The sequence below is a fragment of the Dendrobates tinctorius genome, unplaced genomic scaffold (genome assembly GCF_039654945.1).
Source record: "Dendrobates tinctorius isolate UK_male_01 unplaced genomic scaffold, ASM3965494v1 ptg000069l, whole genome shotgun sequence".
Taxonomy (NCBI): Eukaryota; Metazoa; Chordata; class Amphibia; order Anura; family Dendrobatidae; genus Dendrobates; species Dendrobates tinctorius.
Genome location: NW_027361737.1, coordinates 2,606,126 through 2,633,646, shown reverse-complemented (window position 1 = coordinate 2,633,646; position 27,521 = coordinate 2,606,126).

The following is a 27,521-nucleotide window of genomic DNA, read 5'->3' as shown; positions in this document are numbered from 1 at the left end:
ACCTTGATCACACCCATCCTCAAAAAGTCCTCCATTGACCATTCCTTGTATATAGCTATCGCCGCATATCACTTTTCTCAATGCCCGGGGCCGGCGTTTGGGACAGGCAGACGAGGCAGATGCCTGGGGCCCCCACCTACAAAGGGGGCCCCCTGCATCTGCAGCCCATTTATCAAGTGCCCAGAGGGTGTACAGCAGTGAATAATGCTGTGCATTGCTCTGTAGTCTTGGAGTGTCTCTCGCAAAGCCCCTGAGCCCCCCTGTCTCTTTCTCCCTGCAGTCAGGTTAAAAGTTGAGAGTGAGGGGGAGGAGCCAATTACAGCACAGTGACAGTGAAGGACGATGCCTGCAGCTCTGTATGTCTCCTCCTGAGTCCTGATCATGGCTGCTCCTAGCACTGTCCTGAGAATGGATATGCCTAAGTGAAGCCACAGAACCTGGTAATAGCGGCAATAACATGTTAGAGTGCAGTGTTTTACTCACTGTGGTCTGGAGCTCTGTGCTGATTGCTGTAGGATCAAAATTCACAGGCACATACAGCAGCGATCAGACTCATCTCTGACCACAGTCACTAATCACTGCTTGTAATGTGACAGGGCGACCTCCTGTCACTACTGTCTGGATGACACAAGACAGGGATATTGTCTGCTGAATCAGGGGATTTATGATATAGAAATAAATGAATTTCCATGTGAAATCATAAGAGTAAACCATACATATATATAGTACAGGTGTGCATAGGAATCAGCGCTTTTGGTGCATTTTTTTTTTCTTGCTGCCAAAGCCTGCTCTCTTGGCAGTAAAAACACTGCTTTCAAAACACCCATTTTTTAGGGTATGTGCAGACGTTCCGGAAATGGAAGCACTTTGGACGCAGCAGACATGTGCTCCGTCTAAAGTGCTGGCATCTTTTGAACGCAGGTGATTCCGCATGTGTTCATTGAACCGTGCGGAATCACCTCATCCTTTACATTGTATGGGTGAGATTTCTCTTGCAGAGACTTGCATCTATGCAAGATAAATTGACATGCTGGGGTCTGAAAAGACACACCACATGTCCGTCTCTGCGGGTGAGACGCGGGCGTATGTGGATGCATAGTGGAGATGGAATTTCTAGAAATCCCCTCCACTATGCTGTAACATCTGGCCGCTGCAGGTTGGACACTGTGGATGTACGCAGCATCCAGAGTTTACTGATTGTGGACACATACCCTTAGAGCTTTTGCTGTTTTTTTTTTGTATAGTATTCATTTTATCTACAGTACATGTCTAATAAATAGGGTTGAGCGACTTTGGTCGGATCAGGTTTCGAGAAACCCGAATGAAACAAAATTTGTTTTGGATGAAACTGGTCCGACTAGGGCAAAAAAAGTCGGAGTTTCGTCTGAAACCCGACCCCAATGCAAGTTAATGGGGATTAAAAGTCGGCATTGAGTGGATGAATGTCATCCGCTCAATGCCGACTTTTATTTCCCATTGACTTGCATTGGTGTTGGGTTTCAGACGAAACTCCGACTTTTTTTGCCCTAGTCGGACCTGTTTCATCCGAATCCAATTTTGTTTCATTCGGGTTTCACGAATCCCGATTCAACCAATGTCGCTCAACTCTACTAATAAAGTTAGTTTTATTCACCAAAAATGCAGAGAAAAACAACGTTGCGACATTTGCAGCTTTTCTAAAACTTTTTCATTGCTTTCTACGGGTGAAGAAAATTGCTGAAAGAAGTGACACACTGCAGATTTAAAAAACGCTGCAGTTGTGAAATTCAGTCAGGAGAAAATAAAAAGGTGTGCAGGAGATTCCTGAAAATCTCAGTCTTTGCTTGTGCTGTAAAATGCTTGTAAACTTCTTATTTGCAGAAGAAAAAGCTGCAAAAATTCTGCATATGAACGTGGCCAAAAGCTGCTTTTTAGAGTGCCAGCAAAACATATGAGATTTTTGAAATCTCCTGCATGCGCTTGCTTTTTTTCTGACTGAATTTCAGAACTGTAGTGCTTTTTAAATCTGCAGCGTGTCACTTCTTTCAGTGTGTTTTCACCTGTAGAAAGCAATGAAAGAATATAAAAAAGAAAGCTGCAGATATTGCAACGGCATTTTTCGCTGCAATTTTTTAGGTGGTTTTTGATGAATTAAACTCGTTCACACATTCAGTATTTGGTCAGTATTTCACATCAGGATTTGTAATGCAGAAACAGCAGTGGAACAACCAGAGGAAAAGTATAGTAGAAACACATCACCACTTCTGGATTTCTCACCCTGCTGGTTTTGACTTGCACATACTGATGTGAAATACTGACCGAATACTCAACGTGTGAACGTGGCCTTAGACTATGTGCACACGTTGCGGATTCTGCTGTGTTTCCGCAGCATTTTTGGCCCTGCGGAAACGCAGCAGTTCCGCAGACATAGTACAGTACCATGTTAGCCTATGGCAATTCAAATCCGCTGTGCTCACGCTATGGTTTTTTCCGTGCGGTTTGGCTGCAGTTTACAAACCACAGCATGTCAATTGTTTGTGCGGATTCCGCAGCAGTTTCACACCTTTAACATAGTAGAGGAATGAAACCGCAGGGCAAAACTGCAGGCTAATCCACAGGAAAACCGCAGGTCACTTTACCTGCAGTTTTACCTGCGGATCCGCGTGGAAAAACCCGCAAGTAAATCCACAGCGTGTACACATAACCTTAAACATACTGTAGACAAAGCAAACATCCTCACTTTGAAAAAAAAGCTGAAAAAAGTGCAAACAACACCAGAAAACGAGCTGAAAAACATTTTTACTGCCAATAGAACAGGTTTTGGCTACTGAAAAAAATGCATGTGAACATAGCCATAGCGTTTCAGAGTAACACTAATGTATCTGTGGTGTTACATAGGACTGCAGGTGACATCTACTACATTATCTGTTCTCAGAGAGTTATTACTGCTCTCTCTGGTGTTACATAGGATGAGGTCACAGTCATGTGACTGTTTACGTGAGCCAGGGAGGGCTTCTGTTCTGGAGTGTGCTGTGCATAGAGGGAATTTTATGGCAATCGGTACACAGGCCCATCTGAAATGACAGGTGGGCATGGCGGCTGATTTGCAGTGCGGGAAATCTACAATCCCGCAGGTGGGAGTATCAAAATTGGGACTGTCCCGCTGGATCCAGGACGGTTAGGAGCCCTGCTGTGTTATTTGCAGTGTTAAAAAAAATTAAGAGGGGGTTGAGGGACAACTCTTTGTCTTGGGGCTTGGGCCCCCCAATCTTTTCTAACCCTAGCAACGCTCCTGTGTAATGCTAATACTGGCAGACCTGTTGGCCAATATAAGGCCCCTGAATATGGGGGCCACAGTGCCAGCACTGGCTCCAGAACCCTCTGACAACTGTATCCGCATCCTGCTGATGTATTGTAACCTAAATGTATGATTTTACAATGTTAGCATTTGGGGCCTCACTTTAAACTTTTGCCTAGGGCCCCAGTTTGTCTAAAACCGGCCCTGCCTATGCCTAAAAACTAGTGTAACAACACGTCCATTTTGAACTGTCCTCAAATCTATCCTCATGCTCCGTCTTTGACTGCTTAAAATCTGGCTTCCGACTGCACCATTTCAATGAAACTTCCCTGACTAAAGTCAACAACGACCTACTAACCTCCCAATCCAAGCAACACTACTTTGTCCTCCTCTTCCTGAACCTGTCATCTGCCTTTAGCACACTGAACCATTCCCTATTACTACAGACTCTCTCACCTCTTGGTATTGCAGACTTGGCCCTATTTTGTATCTCCTCATGCCTAACAGAAAGGTTATTGTGTCGACCACTCCCACATCACCTCCTCATCTCACACATCTGTCAGTGTCCCCAAGGTTAAGTTTTAGGACCACTGCTCTACTCCATCTACATCTTCAACCTGGGACTGCTCATAGAGTCTCACTGCTTTCAGTATCGATCACAATCCTGATAACACACAAATCTACCTCTCTGGATCTGATATCACCTCCTTACTTACCAGAATCCCACAAGGTTAAAGCTATTATAAGCTATTAAAGCTATTATAGTATTTGTAGATGTATTTATATAGCCTGACCCTGCGCTGCTATAATCGCAGTAAAGATTGCGGGGTTAATCTATGCCTATTAATCCTCTCTGACCCCTCTGCACATGAGCAGCGGTTCTCCGCCTGCTGTGTCCCTGAAGGCATCCACATGGCCCCCTTGTGCGTCTGTGCAGCCATGGCAACATTTGCTGTGCTGATGTGCAGCGGGTTCCAGGATGGCCGGAAGTGACGCAACAAGACCATGGAGACCATCTGCGCGCGCCACTCTTTTCTGATTTTACCTCCCTATATAAAGAATGCGGGTGCTATAAACAGCTACCTCACAGCCCCCCAAGGAAGCCCTGCTGGGCGAAACGCGCCGGGCACCGGTGAGGCGTATCAAGATCCCACATGGGTGAGGAGATCAATTTTATGGCACTATAAACAGAACTTTATCATATCTTTTGTATGTGGTTTTTTGGGGGGACAGCACTGGCATATGGAAATGTGGTTACTAGTGTTGAGCATTCCGATACTGCAATATCAGGTATCGGACGATATTCGCGGTATCGCAATTCTGATACTGAGTTCCGATACTTTTAGTATATCGAATACCGGAATCGGAAGTTCCCATAATGCAATGAGCCAGTTTGATTTTATTCAGCCAATGAGAATCCTAAGAAGTGTGGGCACATCCTGTTAGAGCATGTTAGGCATGTAACTACTGGCATAGCTGTGATTGACTGCTGAAATGATGTCATGATGCACTATAAAAGCCGCCGCCGCCATTTTGGGTTCACTCTACTGTGAATTCATTTAGGGATAGCACACTGCTGCTCTGAGGGACAGTGTGACCTAGCGATTTGCTATACTGTATTGTGTTTTACCCAGACTACTTTATCAACCACGGTAGCTTTCTTTTTACTTGCAGCGCTGTTCACGGCTGTCTGCGAGATCTCTGTGTGTGAGTGCAGCTCACACTGTAGTGTGTTCTGCAGCCAGCCACCTCCGGTTGTAGTCCACTCAGCCACCTCCGGTTGTAATCAACTCAGCGTGCGCCACTGCCTCATACATTGTCCTTTTTTGCATTAGTGCTGCTCATTTTTCCAGATTTCTCCTATTAGTGTGGTTCCATCTGTATCCAGCTAGAATATTTGCAAACACTATATAGGAGTAGATAGAGGAGCCTTTCTGCTGGCTTGTGCCCTGCATCCCCAGCCAGATTAGTATTAGCCTATTTTTTGGAGCCTCATCTATTGCATTGTAGGTTACCTTCCTGCATTGTAATAGCTACAAAAAGTTTGTGATACTATCGGTTTTACATCTTTGGGCACATCCAGTGTCTTTTTGTGAAAAAAAAAGTTAATAAAGTTCACCAAACACTCCACTTTACAGTTGTGTAGGCCACATTAGCTCATATTAAAGTCTAGTCCACACTTTATAAAATTAGTGTTTCTTATACCTGTTAGCAGCTGTTCAGGAATAAGCACACTAAGCCCTCAGTACTTTTCTGCCTATATTTATAAGTCTACCAAGATGAAGAAGGCAGGGAGTAAGGCACGTGGTCGTGGGCGTGGAGTTTCTGCAGGGAGAGTACGTGGGGATTCTGTGCCTGCTGGGGCACCAGTGACTCAGCATCCCCAAGTTTTCCCAGGGAACAGTCCTTTATTCACAGCTTTGTAGGAGCTCGCCGTACCTCACTGATGCGGGACGAACAAATTGAAGCCGTTGTCGGATGGATAGCAGCTAACGCATCGACTTCAATTAGTTCCAGATCCTCTCAGGTCCAGAGCACTGAAGAGCACCTATCAGTCTCTTAACCATCTGCCAAATTGCCCAGGCAGTCAGAGAGCCCTGAACAGGAGCCATCTCTACCTCTGTTCTCTGAATCTGTTGGCTTGGAAAGAGGGGGCCAGCTAAGCATCATTCGAGAATTTGAAGAAGAGGTAGTATGCAGTGATGCGCAACAGCTTTGTCTCTCTGAATCTGAAGAGGCGGGTGGGCCAGTGCCTATGGTGAGCACACCTCAGTACGCATCTGATGATGAGACTCAGGTGCCACTTTCTGGTGCATACTGTTCTGTCAAGACTACCCAGGAGAAGCAGTCGTTTGAAGAGGGTAGTGTAGATGATGAGGTCCTTCACCCATCATGGCGTAAGGTACAGGAAGGTGGTGGGAGCAGCTCTGAGGAAGAGATTCTGAACGGCCAAAAAAGGAGGGAGAGGGAGGGGGCAGACTCGGTTGCCTGTAGCCTCCACTTCGGCACCCATTAGAAGCATGCCTCTTCCAAAACCCAAAATGTGCTCTCCCAAGACTTGCAGTGCCTGGTCCTTTTTTGACACAGTTGCAGATGACATTTGCTTTGTCAAATGCAAGCTGTGTAATCAGAAAGTGAAAAGAGGGAAAAGCGTCAGCAACCTCAATACCACAAATATGTGGAAACATGTGCGGACCAAGCACGTGGTGGAGTTACAAAGACACACTGAAGACCTAGGCCAACCTACAGCACCTCCTACCACCTCTTCAGCTCGTGTTGTAGCCTCTTCCTCCAGCTCACACACAGCTGGTTCGGCTTCCTCACAGGATCGCCATGGAAGAACCTCTGGCACTGTTGTACAGAGACACAGTGTAATTCCACCCTCAGCACCACGTTCCCTGTCATCCTCACACTCCCAGGCCAGTCTACTGCCATCGGTAGCACAGGCATGGGAGAAAAGGCACCCATACTCGGCAAACCATCCCCAAGCACAGGCTCTGAATGCTGGCATTGCAAAACTACTGTCCCTTGAAATGCTCTCACTCAGGCTGGTGGAGACTGACACCTTCCGGAACTTCATGGCATTGGCAGTCCCACAATGCAACGTGCCCAGCCGCTTTTATTTCAGCAGGCAAGCCGTCCCTGCCCTGCAAAAGCATGTGGAGGGAAAAATTAAACATGCGCTATTAAATGCCGTCAGTAGCAAGGTCCATCTGACCACCGATGCGTGGACCAGAAACCATGGACAGGGACGATATCTTTCCCTCACTGTAAATTGGGTAAATGTTGTGGAGCCGGGTACAGATCTTGAGAGTGGCGCTGTACATGTTCTCAGAGGCGTATCTAGGCTTTCTGGCACCCGGGGCAAGAATTCGGTTCGGCGCCCCCCCCGCCCAAGTACATATGCGACTTGAACACTTAGCCATGTACCTGCGAGCTGCTCCTCCTAATGCTCTCAATGTTCAGTAAAAAACTGAGAGAAGCAGGAAGAGAAGCTCGTTGTCACAGGACCATACCTATGAAAATCGCATATGAGTGAAGTGTCCATGTAATGACTACGGCAACCTGTAGAGCTGAATCCTGACATTGCAGCTTCTGAATTCTCACAACGAATGCCCTGCACACTTTTAGGATTCTCCCTTGCCGATGTACAGTCATGTCAGCACAAGCATGTGATTTATATACTTCTGGCCACATTCCGACTAGACGTGTCCGGCCTCGCTCCATTCATTTTCATTGAGTGAGGCCACACATGTCTAGTCAGCATGTGACCACATGTATGTAAATTACCGGCACGAGAGAATCCTAACAGCGTTCAGTGAGCACTGTGAGAATTCAGAAGTCTGCAGTCACATAGAATGTCTGCAGACTCAGCACAAACCTGGACAACCCCTATAATGTTCCTAACAAATAAAAACATGAGAATTAGTCAGTATCACAAATAACATTTACATCCAAGTACCTTATAGATGACGTCGTCTCTGCAGTCGTTCTCCTTTTCTTCTAGAACCCATGATGAGTTTTCTCATCCACATCTCGTCTCTGTAGACTTACATCTTCTCCAGTCTTCTGCAGCAAATCTCCACACGATGCTCTTAAAGATAGAAGTGTCATTATAATGCTCCTAAATAAAAATATCTGCAATATACTGTCTCCTCACACTATTCCCCTCTAGCATCCCACCTGTTCACTATACTGTCTCCTCATATATTTACCCCCTCACTCTCTATACTGTCTGCTCACACATATCCCTGACTCCCCATACTGTGTCTACTTACATTAACCCATTCGCTCCCCATACTGTTTCCTCATACATACTCTTTATTTTGTGTCCTCAAATCTCCCCACACATTAAATCCCCCCATCCCCAATCCCCCACACACATTAAGTAACCCCATCCCCATTCCAAATCCCCCCCACACATTAACCCAATCCCCACTCATTAACCCCCATCAGCACTCCAAATCCCCCCACCCCCACTCCAAATACCCCCACACATTAACCCCAACCCCACTCATTAACGCCCCCATACATTAACCCCAATCCCCATTCATTAACCCCCGCACACATTAACCCAATCCCCACTCATTAACCCCATCACCACTCCAAATCCCCCCACACATTAAATAACCATCTCCACTCCAAATACCCCCACACATTAACCCCCATCCCCACTCATTAACGCCCCCACACATTAACCCCCATCCCCATTCATTAACCCCCACACACATTAACCCAATCCCCACTCATTAACCCCCATCACATTAAATAACCCCCATCTCCACTCCAAATCCCCCCACACATTAACCCCATGGCATCCCCACTCATTAACCCCCACACACATTAACCGCCATCCCCTCTACAAATCCCCCCATCTCCACTCATTAACTCCCCCTCATCTCCCATCTTCGGTGGTTCTTCAGCTCCACAGAGGAGCACACTTACCACCAGCGTTTGCTTTGGGCGCCGGGGAGTGACGTCAGCAGCGTGATCACATGACCTGTCACGCTGCTGACGTCGCTCTGGCCCAGCGGTCAGAGCTTCAATTGTACTGGTGTCTGTATAGACGCCAGTACAATTGTTCCCTGGGAGCCGGCACGCTCCTTCTCTGCGCCGGCTGTCAGCTTGACAGCTGACACAGAGAACCGCCGACTCTCAGGCCGGTGGGGCGGCAGAACGCAGCCGCCAAGGAGGACACTGCGGACCACTGCATTAGGCGGCCCGACTGCGCCCCCCTGCTGGCTGCGCCCGGGGCAACTGCCCCGGCTGCTCCCCCTAGATACGCCCCTGCGTGTTCTGCCAACTCCAAGGATTGCAGGAATCCAGTCTGTACACATTGACTCCTCCTCATACTCCAGTTCCTCTGAATCAGCGCTGCAGGAGCCTGTTACGACCGATATGAGCACAGCCGTGGCCAAACGTCAACAGGCCATATTGAAATTAATTTCTTTGGGGAATCGAAGCCACACAGCGCAGGAGCTAATGCCATCAAGCAGGAGAGCGATGTGTGGTTTGTGCCAGCGAATCTCCAGCCAGGCATGGTAGTGTGTGTCAATGGCCGAAATCTGGTGGCAGCTTTGGGCCTAGGCAACCTCACTCACATCCCATGTCTGGCACATGTGCTCAACTTGGTCGTGCAGAGTGTTTTGAGGGACTATACGGATCTTGATGCACTGCTGCACAAGGTCCGCATAGAGTGCGCTCACTTGCGGCGTTTCAGCATGGCAAGATCGCGCATTGCAGCTCTGCAGCGCCGATTCCGCCTTCCGGAACATTGCATCATATGTTACCTACCCACCAGGTGGAATTCAACTTTACATATGTTGGAGAGGTTGTGTGAGCATCAGGCAGCAGTAATGGAGTGCCAGCTGCATCAGGCACAAACAAGTCGCACTGCGCGCCGTTCACACTTCACCACCACTGAGTGGGCCTCTATGAAGGACATCTGCCACATTTTGCGTGCCTTCAATGATTCCACACGGATGGTGAGTGCAGATGATGCACTAGTCAGCATGACTATCCCCCTTATCTGCCTGCTTGAAAAAAAACTGCAAGCACTAAGGGAGGAGGTTGTGGAAGAGGTGGAGGATGAGGAGTCACAAATGCCATCTGCTTCTGGACAGTCTGCGCTACGTGGTTCCTCACAAAGGCCTAGGCAGGGGGCACTTTGTGAGGAGGATGAGGAGGAGTCAATGAAGGAGGAAAACATCTGTCCAGAAGAGGGAGGTACACAATGCTCTAGTAGTCAGTGTGTAGAGCGAGGGTGGGATGATGCGGAGCAGGCAGAGATGACGCCTCAAGCAGGGGACAGCGTTTCTTGGCCAGTTGGCAGTCTGCAGCACATGGTTGATTTCATGCTGCAGTGCCTGAGAAACGACCGCCGCATCGCCCACATTCTCAGCACGGCTGATTATTGGGTGTACACCCTCCTAGATCCTCGCTACCAGGACAACTTACAAAACCTCATAACACCGTTGAACTGGGAGCGTAAAATGCGGGAGTACCAAGACACACTGGTGCATTCCATCATGTTCTCCATTCCACCCGAGAGCAGTGCTGCTATTGCTTTACAAAGCAGCTCAGTGCGTCGAGACAGTGGAGGAAGCTCTGCACAAAGAGGGAGCAGAAGCAGCGCCTCTGCACAAGGCAAGACCAGTATGGCCCAAATGTGGCAACGTTTTGTGTCCCCCCCACAAATGTCTACACCATCACAGATGGCTCCAGTCTGCAGGAGGCAACGTTTCCGTCAGATGGTGACAGACTACTTGTCTTGCCCTCTCAGTGTTCTCCCACACGGCTCTTCCCCTTCAAGTTTTGGGTCTCCAAGCTGGATACATGGCCAGAGCTTAGCCAGTATGAATTGGAGGTGCTGGCTTGCCCTGCTGCTAGTGTATTATCGGAATGCGTCTTTAGTGCCGCAGGTGGTGTACTAACAGACCGTCGCATGCGACTATCCTCCGATAACGTTGACCGGCTTACTTTTCTGAAAATGAACAAGGCCTGGATCTCGCAGGAATTTGCCAGTCCTCTTCCAGATTAAATTATTGGTTGGCAACAGTATCCAGGTCTCCTATTGTGTTCATGTTTCTACCACCTGAACTATAATCCCTGGACTCCAACACCGCCAGTTGCTGCTCATAAGTGCCGTTTGCACAGTCAACACTTGCTCCTGTGTTATTGGGGTTCAGTAACGTCAGCTGATCCCCTGCTGTGTGTCCGGCAATTTCTCCTGCTCTGTCCACATTCACACTACTACAGATATTAAACTTGCTCCAATTAGGCCTCTGGCTACATTCTGTTTCTACTGTAATCACTGGGCTCCAACACCACCAGTTGCTGCTCAGAAGTGTCTTTGGCACGGGTACTCCCCCCTGCCCAGCCTGGTTCCAGCACGCCAGCTGTTTCCGGATAGTGTCAACGTCACTTTGCCTCCAATACGTTGTACTGTCGTGTTGCGGTCGGGTTAGCCGACTCTATGGTGCCTGCAATTTAGGTGCTTCCTATGTGGGCTGCGGGATCTGGCAATGAAGGCTGGTTCTGTAGTGCCAATAGGACAAGCTCCCCCTGTAGGACTGTGGGTTTCAGTAACTCCGGCCAGCTCGCGGCCTTGCAACTTTTTTTTTCATATGTACCTTCTGCTGCCTATCTGAGTTCCAGAACCATTAGCTGGTTCTTTGGAAGTCAATCTTGAATATGTCCCCCTGGGTTCCAGTTACGTCAGCTGGTTCCAGGCAGAGCCTTTGGCTTGGGTGCCTCATCTCGGTATCTGAGTTCCACCAACGTGTGCTGATCCGTGGTAGTGCTTTCTGGCACAGGTACCTCCTGCTTAGTAACCGGGTTCCAGTACCATCAGCTGGTCCTCGGTAGTTCCACTGGCTTTTGTACCTTCGGCTACCCATCTAGGTTCCAGTACCGTCAGCTGGTTCTCAGCAGTTCCTCAGCCTTCTTGTACCTTCTGCTACATTTCCAAGTTCAAGCTTTTTGAAATGGTTTTTGGTAATCACTCTGGATCTCCCTGACGACAACCCTAAAGACGACGACCCTGAAGACCACCCCGAAGAAGACGACGACCCCAGAAACGAAGACCCTGGAGACGACGACCCTGAAAACCACCCCGAAGAAGACGACGACCCCGAAAATGATGACCCTGGAGACGACGACCCTGAAGACCACCCCGAAGAAGACGACGACCCCAAAAACGACGACCCTGAGACGACGACCCTGAAGACCACCCCGAAGAAGACCAAGAAGATGACCCTGAAGAGGATGATGAAGGAGAAAATGTGGGAGAAGTAAAAAAGAAGGTGAAGAGCATAGAAGTAGTGAATCATAAATATCTGACAAAATATAAAAAAGCTTAACATAGTCAATATCTTTGTAACTCCGAAAGTCTCAAAAAAAAAATTAATTCCTGCTATTCCATTTGATTGGGCTAAACCTCTATGCCTTTAATGTCTCCTCCACCTCCCCCAATACATTCTACATTATTCTTAGTTGTTTTCCTTCATGTAGAATTAACCTACAAGGAAAGTAAGGGTTTATTTTCATTCCGATATTTGTGTCCCATTGAGTTGCATTGGTTTCCGGTATCGGAATTGGCGATATCCGATATTTTTAGAGTATCGGTCCGATCCAATCCGATCCGATATTTCCCGATATCGGAAGGTATCGCTCAACACTACTGGTTACACGTTTTTACATAGATTGTTCTTCCCTCCCCAGTTCTAATGGGGATTCCCCTGACAAACCTGGCTGCATATATTTTTTGTTCACTGGATGTAGATGCACTGTTGGTTACTAGTATTAGCGGTCAGTAACATTAGGGGTGGTTTCTCTACTTAGAGCCCTCAATTACCCAGTTACTTAATTAATAATCAATTGCATAAGATGTGTTTTACTTGTGTGTGCCTAATTTATACCTGATATGTTTTCCATATATCTTTCCACCTTAGGAGTACACTCATTCTGATTGTTGTACCATGTTTTGTGTAATTTTTCAATAAAATAATTGTTTTTAGAAAAAAGTGAGACCTCTTTAGATTTGTCTTGGGGCATTTTTTGACTCTGGTGTTCTCTGTAGGTTATTATTATTATGAGGAGTTGCCCATTAATTTTGATTATGTACTGACAAGTTACTATTGACAGGTATGATATCCTTTATTGCACTAATATTGCATCTGTGGCTTTTCACAGCTCATCAACCTGACCACATGGATAAAAAAGCATGTGAGAAAGCGTGGGTTAATAAATTGAGGTATTTGGTGGAGATCAAAGTGTGGCTGTTTGTTCATGTGAAACTGAGGATTTGACAGTTAAATTAAGAAATTTATGTAATAAAAAAACAAGAATCTGGTGGAATAAGTCGCTCTTAGAACGCTATATTGACAAAGGCCTCATTCCGAGAGGACTTTGGGTGAAGTGTTTCCATCTTTTTCTATCAGTGACGAGACCTTCAGGAAACAATGGGAGGAGGTATCCTCAGTATGTTCAAAAGGGTACATGGAACTATTGATAAAATCTAATGAGGCTACCTTGAGTGAGCTAGAGAGTGAGATTGGCCGCATCTAGGTGGAATTCCATGAGAAGTTAACTACCCAGTCCTTAGCTAAATTCAATAAGGATCTGGAAGATGATTTTACTAAATGGGAGCATGATATAGTCACCTCTTAAACAAAAAAATACCAAAGAGATGTTGTGGACTTTGCAAATAATAGAGTATACAGATAGAGAAGAAATCAGGGGTTCCACCCCCAAAACACATCATAATTCATTCTCATCTGCTTCTTCTGTGAATGAGGATGTGGTATCTGGGTATTCTCTGCCATCATCTTTTGGGGAGAGGCTGGGAAATAATAGATTTGGCCCTAAGAAGGGCAAGGCACAGATGAAGAGAAAATGACCCCCCCTCAATCCAAAGAAAAGAAATCAAAAAGTTATTTGGAGGTAATAAATTTATCGGATCATATTCTCACGCAGCCCTGAATGAATGTGTTAAGTAAGGGTCTGACATTTGTCTCTTCTAATAAGTTCAATTTCTTCCTAGCGATGAAGGACCTCCAGCTTTTCCTAAGGAAGGTGGTATTGCGAAAGCTGCATTTGAGGCCTGATGACAGCAATGAATTTAATACAACTCAGGAACGTGAAGCCATTAATATCCTGGAAGAATTGGAAACCGGAATGCCTCCCTCAAATGCAGGTACCTTTCCTACTTTTCTTAACCCTAGGTCGACCACGTTTCCCTCCTTCTCTGCCTGTCCTCAGGTGGATATTTTTAACAAATTGGTTTTGGAAGATTTGAAAAACTCCCTGTTAAGATGGATCATGTGAATTTGACCAAGGTACAACGTGATGCCATCAAAGAGTTAAGGGACCTGAAAGGTGTGGTCATTAAACAGGCCAATAAGGGGGGAAATGTGGTACTTTGGCCTTCTGCCATGTATGAGAGGGAGGCATTCCGGCAATTGAGTGATCGGGAGGCATATATTCAACTGCCTGAGAACCCGATCCAAAAATTCTCTGCTCAATTGTTTCAAATCTTGGATGAGACAGTTATGCAGGGGATCATCTCTAGGAAAATCTGTGATGGGCTTTTTGTGGATAATCCAATTATCCCCATGTTCTACTTGTTGCCTAAAGTACACAAGAATCCAACCGTACCCCCGAGGCATCCGATCCGATTGTCTCTGGCATTGGAGGGCTCTGTGACATTGTATGCAAGTTTATTGATCCCTATCTGCAACCCTTAGTTGAGGCATTGCCCTCCTATGTCAGGGTCACAACGGACGTCCTGAGGAAAATTGACAGACTGGTAATTGATCCAGATATGCACTTGGCAACAGTAGACGTGGAATCGCTTTATACAAGCATCAGGCATGTGGACGGTCTGGAGGCAGTGAGTTTTTTCCTGAGTTCGAGTAGCTATGATTCCGCACTATGCTCGCTGATTCTGGAGCTCCTTGAATTTATTTTAACACACAACTTTTTTATTTTTAAAGACCTTTTTTTTTGCAGCAACGCGGCACAGCGATGGGCATGGCCTGTATGCCGTCTTATGCTAACCTCTTTTTAGTTCATTGGGAGAGGGGCATATTTGGGGGTGGCATACAGGCAGCTTCCCAGGCGCAGTGATGGTTTAGATTTATTGATGATGTTTTTATTATTTGGCAAGGCACCAAGCCTGGCTTCTTGGACTTCATCAGTGAGCTCAATAGAAATTATTTAAATATTAAACTCACACATAAAATCAGCTCTCATGAGATAGACTTTTTGGATATCAAAATAATGGTGGATGTGGAGGGCAGAGTACAGACGGATGTATTTCCAGAAAGAAACATCAGTAAACTCACTTTTACATGCAACATCTGCCCATACCCCATTCACCATTCAAGCAGTGCCTATTGGGCAATTTCTGAGAATGAAGAGAGTGTGGTCTACCGATGGGGCCTTTGAGGGCCAGGCTCGTGACCTGAGCTCCAGATTCAGCGAGTGCGGTTATAGTAACCGATGCATTAAAAGAGGCTATTGTCGGGCTCGGGGGACTCCCCATAATCAACTTCTTGCTGGATCTGGCTGCAGTGGCAAAAATGGCATAAAGGATTTTATTTTAAGATATATTTCTACGTTTAGCGACCAATGGGACAATATGCGCCAGACCCTGCAGAAGCATTGGTCAGTACTTCAGACTGACCCATCCCTGAATCAGATTTTACCACCATATCCACTAATGACAGCCAGAAGGGGTAAGAATCTTAAAGATCTCCTGGTTAGGAGCCACTATGTGGGGGCTCCTGTGAGGGATTTTTTTGGATCACAACCACAAAAGAAGAAATGGGGTTGCTTTCCATGCGGCTCATGTTGAGCTTGCACACACATCTGTCGAGCAAGCTCATTTACGTCAGCGGATGGTCATAACGAATACCAAATACTGTCCTACATTTCATGCAGTACGAAATATGTAGTGTATTATGCGCTATGTCCATGCAGATTAATTTATGTAATTTATTTTTACATCTCGCGAACTCCGTGTTCGCAAGCGGGACATAGTGGCGTCTAAGGACTCCACGGATATGACTCCTTTGAAAGCGGTCCCTAGGCACTTCAAGTTGTGCCATGGCTCCAATCCGGCTGACTTTTCGGTTCGGGGTATAGACTGCATACATTGTGGAGCCACAGGTGGAAATTTTAAAAGAGCACTGGCACAACTTGAGTGCCGTTGGATAGTGACCCTGGGCACAATGTCTCCACTTGGGCTCAACAAACAACTGTCTTTCACACCATTTCTTTAGACAATCCTCAGTTTCCGCTTTTAATTTTATCTGCATGGTTGTGCAAGTTTTAGCCTTGTTTTATTTTACTTTGTTCAATTAGTTCTTCTAATGAGGTTACCCTTTCCTGACACATTGAATTATGGTCGTATGACTGCACTTATGTTGGGAGGTAGAGAAAGAAAAAAAGAAAAAAAAGAGCATAGGATGTTGTGGATCCAGCCCTGAAAAAAAACTGGCCCCTTATGGTATGGGTGGAGCCTCTATTTACATCTTACATTTTTGTATAATATTGTATGTCATTTGCTATTGATAGATGTTAATATGGGGTTAAACTTATTTGTATGTTAGGTGGCCTTTAAGCATAATTACTCTACTTACGGGTTTTATATATACTGCTTCTGTACATTTATGTGGTGGGTATGAGGTTAAATTTATTTCTATATATTTATTAGGCCTTTGGATGTATTTAAACCCCATTAGTTTCAATTAAATATGGTGATGATCACTTAATCTATAGATTCTAATAAGGGGTTAAAGCTATTATAGTATTTTCAGATGTATTCACACAGTCTGACCCTGCGCTGCTACAATTGCAGTGAAGATTGCAGGGTTAACTTATGCATATTAATCCTTTTTGGGTTAAAGCTATTATAGTATTTGTAGATGTACTTATATAGCCTGACCCTGCGCTGCTATAATCAAAGTAAAGATTGCGGGGTTAATCTATGTCTATTAATCCTCTCTGGCCCCTCTGGCACATGAGCAGCGGTTCTCCGCCTGCTGAGTCCCTGAAGGCATCCACACGGCCCCCTTGTGCGTCTGTGCAGCCATGGCAACATTTGCTGTGCTTACATGCAGCAGGTTCCGGGATGGCCGGAAGTGACGCGATGGGACCATGGAGACCGTCTGCGTATGCGTGGATTATCAAAGATGGCGCGTGCCACTCTTTTCTGATTTAACCTCCCTATATAAAGAATGCGGGTGCTATAAACAGCTACCACACAGCCCCCCAAGGAAGTCCTGCTTGACGAAATGCGTCGGGATCCGGTGAGGCATATCAGGATCCCACATGGGTGAGGAGATTAATTTTATGGCACTATAAATGGCACTTTATTATATCTTTTGTATGTGGTATTTTTGTGGGCCAGCACTGGCATATGGAAACCTGGTTACACATTTTTACATAGATTGTTCTTCCCTCCCCAGTTCTAATGGGGATTCCCCTGACAAACCTGGCTGCATATATTTTTTGTTCACTGGATGTAGATGCACTGTTGGTTACTAGTATTAACGGACAGCAACATTAGGGGTGGTTTCTCAACTTACAGCCCTCAATTACCCAGTTACTTAATTAATAATCGATTGCATAAGATGTGTTTTACTTGTGTGTGCCTAATTTATACCTGATATGTTCCCCATAAATCTTTCCACCTTAAGAGTACACTCATTCTGATTGATTGTTGTATCATGTTTTGTGTAATTTTTCAATAAAATAATTGTTTTTAGAAAAAAGTGAGACCTCTTTAGATTTGTCTTGGGGCATTTTTTGACTCTGGTGTTCTCTGTAGGTTATTATCAGAATCCCACAATGTCTGTCCTTTGTTTCATCTTTGTTCTCTGCTTAGTTTTGAAAGCTTAACATAGATAAAACCGAATTCATCGTCTTTCCACCATCTCATTCAAAATCCCAACTGACCTATACATCAAAATCAATGGCTTGTCTCTGAGTTTTACTTCAAATCTAAGATCCAAGCCCTTTCTATTTCCTGCCGAGTCCAATTCAAATATGTCTCCCGAATCAGCAGATTCTGCAACCATGAATCGGCAAAAACACTAGTGCATATCCTAATCATCTCCCACCTCGACTACTGCAACCTCCTGCTATGTGGCCTCCCTTGTAACACTATCGCACCCATCCACTCTATCATAAACTCTGCTGCCTGACTAATCCACCTGTCACCCCACTATTCCCCAGCTTCTCACCTCTGTCAATATCTGCACAGGCTCCCCATTGCCCAGAGACTCTTGTTTTGAACCCTAAGTTTGGCATACAAACTGATCCATGACCTGTCTACTCCATACATCTGTGGCCTAGTCTCCTGGTACTTACCTGAACACATCATCCGATCATCACAAGATCTCATTCTCTACTCCCCATCTATCTCCTCTTCCCACAATTGCATACTAGATTTCTCATGTAGATCCCATCTACTCTGGAACTATGTCACTCAACATATCACACTCTCACCTACCATGGGAACCTCCAAAATGAACCTGAAGAAATACCTTCAAGCCTACAACCTACAATAGCCATAACGCCTCCACTCCACTGCACAAGCAGCTTTACCCTCACTTATTGTAACCTCACTAGTGATGAGCGAGTATACTCGTTGCTCAGGTTTTTCCGAGTATTTTGACGTGTTCGGAGACTTAGTTTCTGTCAACGCAGCTGCATGATTTGTGGCTGCTGGACAGCCTGAATACATGTGAATGCATGTTTGTTAGGGAATTCCCACATGTATTTAGGCTGTCCAGCAGCCGCAAATCATGCAGCTGAGGTGACGTAAACTAAATCTCCGAGCACGCCAAAATACTCGGAGGACACCCGAGCATGCTCGGGAAAACCCGAACAAGGATTATACTCACTCATCACTAATCCTCACCCATCCTTGGTAGACTGTGATCGCTCACGGGCAGGGTCCTCTCTCCTCCAGTAGGTTCCATGATGATCCCTGTCTTCTTCATCCAGTGTACAGAGCTCCGTTCAGAGAATAAAGCTCCATACACTGGAGCAGCAGCCACTGCCTGGTCTCAAGCTGTACTCCGCAAGACATGACCATTGTAAACTGGCATCATGGTTGTGACGAAGACACACACATCACTTCCGACTTGGGGGAACACTGATTCGTGGCACCGCTGCTGGACTGCAGCATTTGAATCTTTCTTATAAATACACCTCACGTCTCTTGGCGTGTACATGCCCCCTGATGAAGGCAGAACCGAAAAGCGCATTTGGGTGCACCGTCCTTTATACTTACTTATGTAAATGGCCACGGTGGCTATTTACCTTATTAGTATAATGTGCTGATAAGTTCTTTTCTTATACTGCTTCCTATGCAAGGACTCTATCATTGCAGCTATGTTCTATCATGACAGTATACTTACATGTAATCTACAGTTTCTATCCAAGTCATTCATGTCACATACTTGTCTATATTCAGCTACGCCCACGGTTGTGCACCCCAGTATTCGTCAGCACTTTTTGTGATATGTGTGTCACACCCTTGCCCCTTACATCTAATATGTAATTGTATATTTAATAAACTTGATTATTTGTTTATATCATTTTTTTCTGTATGGCATTCTCTACTAATTTACTGTAATATGAATTTATCATTTCTATATATATATGTAAATATATATATGTATATATATCTTTTTTAATGCAGTATATAATTACCATTAACCAGCACGTCACCTGTTTAACCCCTTAACCCCCAAGGGTGGTTTGCACGTTCATGACCGGGCCAATTTTTACAATTCTGACCACTGTCCCTTTATGAGGTAATAACTCTGAAACGTTTCCATGAATCCCGGTCATTCTAACACTGTTTTCTCTTGACATATTGTACTTCATGTTAGTGGTAAAATTTCATTCAAATAACTTGCGTTTATTTGTGAAAAAAATGGAAATTTGGCGAAAATTTTGCAAATTTTGCAATTTTCCAACTTTCAATTTTTATGCCCTTAAATCACAGAGATATGGCACATAAAAAACTTAATAAATAACATTTCCCACATGTTTACTTTACATCAGCATAATTTTGGAACCAAAATTTTTTTTTGTTAGGAAGATATAAGGGTTAAAATTTGACCAGCGATTTCTCATTTTTGCAACACCATTTTATTTTTAGGGACCACATCACATTTGAAGTCACTTTGAAGGATCTATGTGATAGAAAATACCCAAAAGTGACCCCATTCTAAAAACTGTACCCCTTAAGGTGCTCAAAACCATATTCAAGAAATTTATTAACCCTTCAGGTGCTTCACAGGAATTTTTTGAATGTTTTAAAAAAATGAACATTTAACTTTTTTTCACAAAAAAATTACTTCAGGTCCAATTTTTTTTATATTACCAAGTGTAACAGGAGAAATTGGACTGCAAGTGTTATTGTGCAAATTCTCCTGAGTACGCTGATACCTGATATGTGGGGGGAACCACTGTTTCGGCGCATGGCAGCGCTCAGAATGGAAGGAGTGCCGTTTGACTTTTTCAATGCAAAATTGGCTGGAATTCAGATCGGACGCCATGTCACGTTTGGCGAGCCCCTGATGTACCTAAACAGTTAAAGCCCCCCACAAGTAACCCCATTTTGGAAACTAGCCCCCCAAGGAACTTATCTAGATATGTGGTGAGAACTTTGAACCCACAAGGGCTTCACAGAAGTTTATAACGTACAGCGGTACAATTAAAAAAATCATATTTTTTCCACAAAAATGATCTTTTCCCCTCCAATTTTTATTTTCCCAAGGGTAACAGGACCCCAAAAGTTATTGTGCAATTTGTACTGAGTATGCTGATACCCCATATGTGGGTGCACACGACTATTTGGGCGCATGGCAGAGCTTGGAAGGGAAGCAGCGCCATTTGACTTTTTGGCTGGAATTGAGATCGGACACCATGTCGCGTTTGGAAAACCCCTGAAGTGCCGAAACAGTGGAAACTCCTCACAAATGACACCATTTTGGAAACTAGACCCCCCAATGAACATATCTAGATGTGTGGTGAGAACTTTGAACCCCCAAGGGCTTCACAGAAGATTATAACGTACAGCCGTACAATTAAAAAATCATATTTTTTCCACAAAAATTATCTTTCACCCTCAATTTTTATTTTTCCATGGATAATGGGAGCCCAAAAGTTATTGTGCAATGCTGATACCCCATACGTGGGGGTAAACCACTATTTAGGTGCATGGCAGAGCTCGGAAGTGAAGCAGCGCCATTTGACTTTTTTGGCTGCAATTGGGATTGGACTCCATGACGCATTTAGAAAGCCCCTGATGTGCCTAAACAGTGAAAACTCCCCACAAATGACACCATTTTGGAAACTATACCCCCCAAGGAACTTATCTAGATGTGTGGTGAGCACTTTGAACCCCCAAGGGCTTCACAGAAGTTTATAATGCCCGGGTGTGAAAATAAAAAAATCATATTTTTTTCCACAAACATGATCATTTAGTCCCCAATTTTTTTATTTTTCCAATGGTAACAGGAGAAATTGGACCCCAAAAGTTGTTGTCCAATTTGTCCTGAGTATACCGATACCCCATATGTGGGAGAAAACTACAGTATGGGCACACGTTGGGGCTCGGAAGGGAAGTAGAGACATTTTGGAATGCAGACTTTGATGGAATGGTCTGCGGGTGTCATGTTGCCTTTGGAGAGCGCCTGATGTACCTAAACAGTAGAAACCCCCCACAAGTGACCCCATTTTGGAAACTAGACCCCTTAAGGAACTAATCTAGATGTGTGGTGAGCACTTTGAACCCCCCAGTGCTTCACAGAAGTTTATAACGCCCGGGCGTGAAAATAAAAAAATCATATTTTTTCCACAAACATGATCTTTTAGTCTGCAATTTTTTTTATTTTTCCAATGGAGAAATTGGACCCCAAAAGATGTTGTACAATTTGTCCTGAGTATGCTGATACCCCATATTTGGAAGAAAACTACTGTATGGGCACATGTTGGGGCTCGGAAGGGTAGTAGAGACGTTTTGGAATGCAGACTTTGATGAAATGGTCTGCGGGTGTCATGTCGCGTTTGGAGAGCCTCTGATGTGCCTAAACTGTTGAAACTCCCCACAAGTGACCATATTTTAGAAACTAGACCCCCCACGGAACTTATCTAGATGTGTGGTGAGCACTTTGAACCCCCAAGTGCTTCACAAAAGTTTATAACACCCGGGCGTGAAAATAAAAAAATAATATTTTTTTCCACAAAAATTATATTTTTGCCCACAATTTTTTATTTTTCTAAGGGTAACAGGAAACATTGGACCCCAAAAGTTGTTTTGCAATTTGTCCTGAGTAGGCTGATAACCCATATGTGGGGGTAAAACACTGTTTGGGCGCATGGCAGAGCTTGGAAGGGAAGGAGCACCATTTGACTTTTTCAATGCAGAATTGGCTGGAATTGAGATCAGACGCCATGTTGCGTTTGGAGAGCACCTGATGTGCCCAAACAGTGGAAACCCCCCCACTTCTAACTCCAACCCTAACCCCAACACACCCCTAACCCTAATCTCAGCCCTAACCCTAGCCCTAACACTAGCCCTAGCCCTAACCCTAACCCTAGCCCTAACCCTAGCCCTAGCCCTAACCCTAGCCCAATCCCTAATGGGAAAATGGAAATAAATACTTTTTTTAATTTTATTATTTTTCCCTAACTAAGGGGGTGATAAAGGGGGTTTGATTTACTATATATGGTGGGTTTTTATGTTTGGCAGCTGTCATACGCTAAAAGACGCTTTTTATTGTAAAAATAGATTTTGCATCACCACATTTTGAGAGCTATAATTTTTCCGTATTTTGATCCACCGAGTCATGTGAGGAATTATTTTTTGCGGGACGAGTTGACGTTTTTATTGGTACCATTTTCGGGCACGTGACATTTTTTAATCACTTTTTATTCTGATTTTTTTGGACGCAGAATGAACAAAAACCAGCATTTCAAGAATTTCTTTTGTGGGGTGCGTTTACACAGTTCCGCGTGCGGTAAAATTGATAAGGTGGTTTTATTCTTTGGGTCAGTACAGTTACAGCGATACCTCATTTATGTCATTTTTTATGTTCTGGCGTTTTTATGCAATGAAAACAATTTTATATAAAAAATTATTTTTGCATCGCTTTATTCTGCGAGCTATAACTTTTTTATTTTTTCGCTGATGATGCTGTATGGTGGCTCGTTTTTGCGGGACAAGATGACGTTTTCAGTGGTACCATGGTTATTTATATCTGTCTTTTTGATCGCGCGTTATTACACTTTTTGTTCGGCAGTATGATGATAAAGCTTTATTTTTTGCTTAATTTTTTATTTTTATTTTTAAGGGGTTCAATAAAGGGTTAACTAATGGGACAGTTTTATAGGGCGGGTCGTTATGGACGCGGCGATACTAAATATGTGTACTTTTATTGTTTTTTTTTTTATTTCCAAAAAATGAATATATTAGGGAATATTTTTTTTTTCAATTTATTTAGTGATTTTTTATAAATTATTTTTACACTTTTTTTTAACTTTATTACAATGTCCCAGTGGGGACATAACTGTCATGTGACAGATCGCTGATTTGTCACATCACAGATCACTGTGACAGATCAGTGATCTGTCACAGGCACTGCAGAAGGCTTCCTCGTGCCTGTGCTTTGCAGGCACTGAGGAAGCTGGCTCCCTGCAGGTCCCCGAAGGTCCCCGCCGCCATTTTGGATCCTGGGACCTGCAGGGAAGGAGGCCCCTGCAGCAGCGCTGCACATTGCGCTGCTGCGGGGGTCGCAGGGAAGCACGGAGGGAGCCCCCTCCCTGCCGATGCTTCCCTAAACCCCCGGTACACTGCGTGTTTGATCACAGTGTGCCAGGGGTTAACATGTCGGGGGCAGTCCTTGACCACCCCTGACACATATTGCCGGGTGTCAGCTGTGATAATCAGCTGACATCTGGCCACGATCAGCGGCGCTCACCACGTGAGCGCCGCTGATCGCTATGACGTACTATCCTGTCCATGGGCATAGGGGCCCGGGTTCCAAGGACGGGATAGTATGTCAGATGGCAGAGAGGGGTTAAAAAGGAATGTGTCATCAGAAAATGACCTATTGTTAAAATCAGGCTTTTATGTTTAATGTATTCTTTTAAAAATCGTTGTGACTACTGTAAAGCAGCGGTAGCACTGTACGCAGTGAAGAGGCAGTGACCCACAAAAGTCAAACACAAAAGTCTTTTTAATCCCTTGTGGGATGCAGGCCTAGCATCTCGGAGGGTGGTTCAGTCATGGTGACTCTGCTGGCTCTAACAATCCCTAGGTTAGCTAGGTTAGGTGGCAATTATAAAAGGGGGAGTTTACGGATCTATGAGACTGAGGGTTATGTTGATGCCTGCAAGGTATGAGGCCGCGGAGGAAAGAAGCATACTCCGGGGGTCCCGTGCAAACTTGAAAGATGAATTTTACTGAAGGCTTGAAACAATTCTTATGTTTTTCCATAAAACAGTCATGGATAACAGATACAATTTTCCTTAAACATTGTGCTAGTCAATGCCTTTTCTCGGTCCTGGCCTTGGGAGGATGGCAGTAACTTTTCATATAACTCACTGTGCTGCGTGAAGGGGGAGGATTAGCTGACCTTAATCGGTTCGGAAAATCCAGACAATCTACTGCGCAGCTCTGCAGCTCCTTCGCTTGTCTCAGCACTTTGTTGCTGTAAACGCAGGGCACTCCAAGAAAAAGGTGCTTTTTATTATCCGCTTGTCCTAGACGAGGAGCTTCATTTTCCTGCCTCCTCTCACCACCAAGACCGCACGTAACTCCACATTTTCAGACTCCCACACCACCTCTAACTGCTACTTATTTTCTAATCAGAAAAACAAGTTGTAATGCTAAACTAAGGTAGAAGAGGGCAGCATAGTACTACAAGTTGTAATACCAAAACAAGGCAGGAGAGGGCAGCATAATAAGTAATTTACCTCCTTCCAAGGCAAAACAGAAAACCATTCACACAAATGCAATCATATATTAACAATGGTTTTTCTGGTCACTACACATATAACTTTAGTGCATATAATTAGTATCCATTTCACCATTTGCAGAATATAAATATAGTATATGGCATTCTTCATTTTTCAGACACTACACATGCTAGTCCTCCTCTGAATAGGTACTGTGGGTGTCTTGCACCACTGCATCACAGTCTCTTTACTCACACAGCCGTACACAGTCTATGATATTCTCTGGATCGCAGCTGGACACCATAACCACCTGTTTTGCAATTGTTGCACACGCCAGTCTTCTTTCGGGCATGGGACATCCACCTCCGGTTCACCTCCGGGCACAGGACTGTCCACAACCAAGACCAGTCACTGTGGATGACTTGTATCTCTGTGTACACTGCGGGTTGCCGGGCCTCTCTCTGGCCCAGACACACCTGAAACTCACTAAGCACTCACTCAGTCTCTCACAAACCCTTTCCCACAGGGCTTTTATCGCAGAAACCTGTGGCTTTTAGACACATGGAAAACCTGGATCTGGAATGGAACAGACCGCACAAACTACTATCCTGCAGTCTGCTTCACACACAACATCCAGAGCAGGTTTTCCCTACCTCTGACTTGGACACTAACATGTCCAAGATGAACACTTACTTTTATCATCAGTCTGCATTGCAGTCACAGCTATGCCCGTAATGGCCATGCACACCTATGGCCTTCATACTCCTCCGTGCATATCCTGGGGAAACTACGCAGCAACCCCTACCTGTGACTTCGGTCACTGCTTCACCATTGCAATCCCAGCTACGCCTGTGACCGCAGCACAGTCCCATAGCCTCAATATGCCTCCGTGCGTGTTCTGGAGAGAGCATACAGCACCCCCTAGCTGTAACAGGGGTCACTACCTCACACTACTTTTTAACTTGCTACTATCATTATTAAAAATAAAAAACAATCTTTCAGTTGTTTCAAGAAATAACACATGTACATAGCCATATGGATTGTGACCCAATCTTTTGTATTGAAGTGTCTAATGAGCTTGTGCAAAGGTCATTGTGCATGTAGGGAAGTATGATCAGCTGTGACTCCACTTATTGTGATTGGTTTATTTTGTTTCATCAGCTGTGAATAGAGGTTTTACATTTTCTTATAATCCTGTATCTGTTAAGGAGCCTTGCTGCAAATTCTTCCTGAAAGATCAAAAAGTATGAGTCTAAAAAATCCCCAAGTGTGAGGATTGCAGAATTACTAAGCTTACTTTTAAAAAAAATAAAGACTGTAAAATAAAAAAGGCATTGTAATTAAAAAAAATCAGTGCAATAAAAAAATCTTACTTAAGCTGGTTTCACACTTGCGTTTTATTTGCGCTGTGTTTTTGCGCAAAAAAAGCATGCGTTTTTTCCTATACTTAAAATGGGTGCGCAGACATGCGTTTGTACGCTTTTGTATGCGCATGCGTTTTTCTGTAGTGTGCGCCCGGGTGCACAAAATGTATTCTGTTGCATTTTTTGTGCGTCCGACCTGTTTCAAAAAAACGCATGCGCACGCAATACGCACAAAATTCACCCAAAAGCACATTATAGTCTATGGGAGCGCTGATGTGTGCATGGTAGAGCGCACGTCAGCGCAAAAAAGCATGCGTTTTTTAAAAAAAATCATGAGCAAAAACACAAAAAAGCATACACACGCATAATGCATTTTTTATGTGCGTTTGCACTGCGCACGCAGCGCAAAAAAAGCAAGTGTGAAAGTAGCCTTAAACAATGTAATTTTTTAGCGATACACTCCCTTTAAGCATGAAGCCATCATTTTGCACATATAACTGAGTATTATTATGAAAATGTTTACAACCTGAGATAACTCCAACAACTATTGGCTCTTTATCTTCCTTCTCCTACTGATTTCAGGGGACATCTCCCCCAACCCTGGTCCACCATCCCCCAACCTCGACCCCTACCCTACCTCATATCGAAACCACAATAATCTGATTAACATTACTTGCACTCCCTCATCTCAATCTTTTAATTGTGCCCTCTGGAATCCACGGTCTGCTTGTAACAAGCTTCCTTTCCTACACAACTACTTTCTGAACAACTCTCTTAATCTGTTGGCCCTCACTGAAACCTGGATTCAGGATTCTGACACTGTCTCTCCTGCTGCCATTTCCTACGGTGGCTTACAATTCTCTCACTCCCCGAGACCCACAAACAGACCTGGTGGTGGAGTTGGCATACTCCTGTCCCCACAATGCACTTTCCAGGTCATCCCCCAGTCCCATCACTCTTATTCCCTTCTTTTGAGGTCCACACCATCAGGCTCTTCCATCCCCTCTCCCTCAGGGTACCGGTCATATACCGGCCCCCAGGCTCACCCACCCTCTTCCTTGACCACTTTTCAGCCTGGCTGCCACACTTCATGTCCTCAGAACTACCAACCCTCATCCTGGGAGACTTCAACATCCCCATTAACAGCCCTAATTCCACATCTGCATCCCAGCTTCTATCACTAACCACCTCTCCAGGCCTCTCACAGCTTTCAACCTCTGAGACACATAAGGACGGTAACACCCTTGATCTGGTCTTCTGCCGGCTCTGTTCAATCTCCCACCTAAACAACTCACCGCTTCCACTCTCTGACCACAACATTCTCTCCTTCACGCTCACAAATCCTCGCCCACTCCAGCTCATTCCTACCTACCACACAGTCAGAAATCTACAAG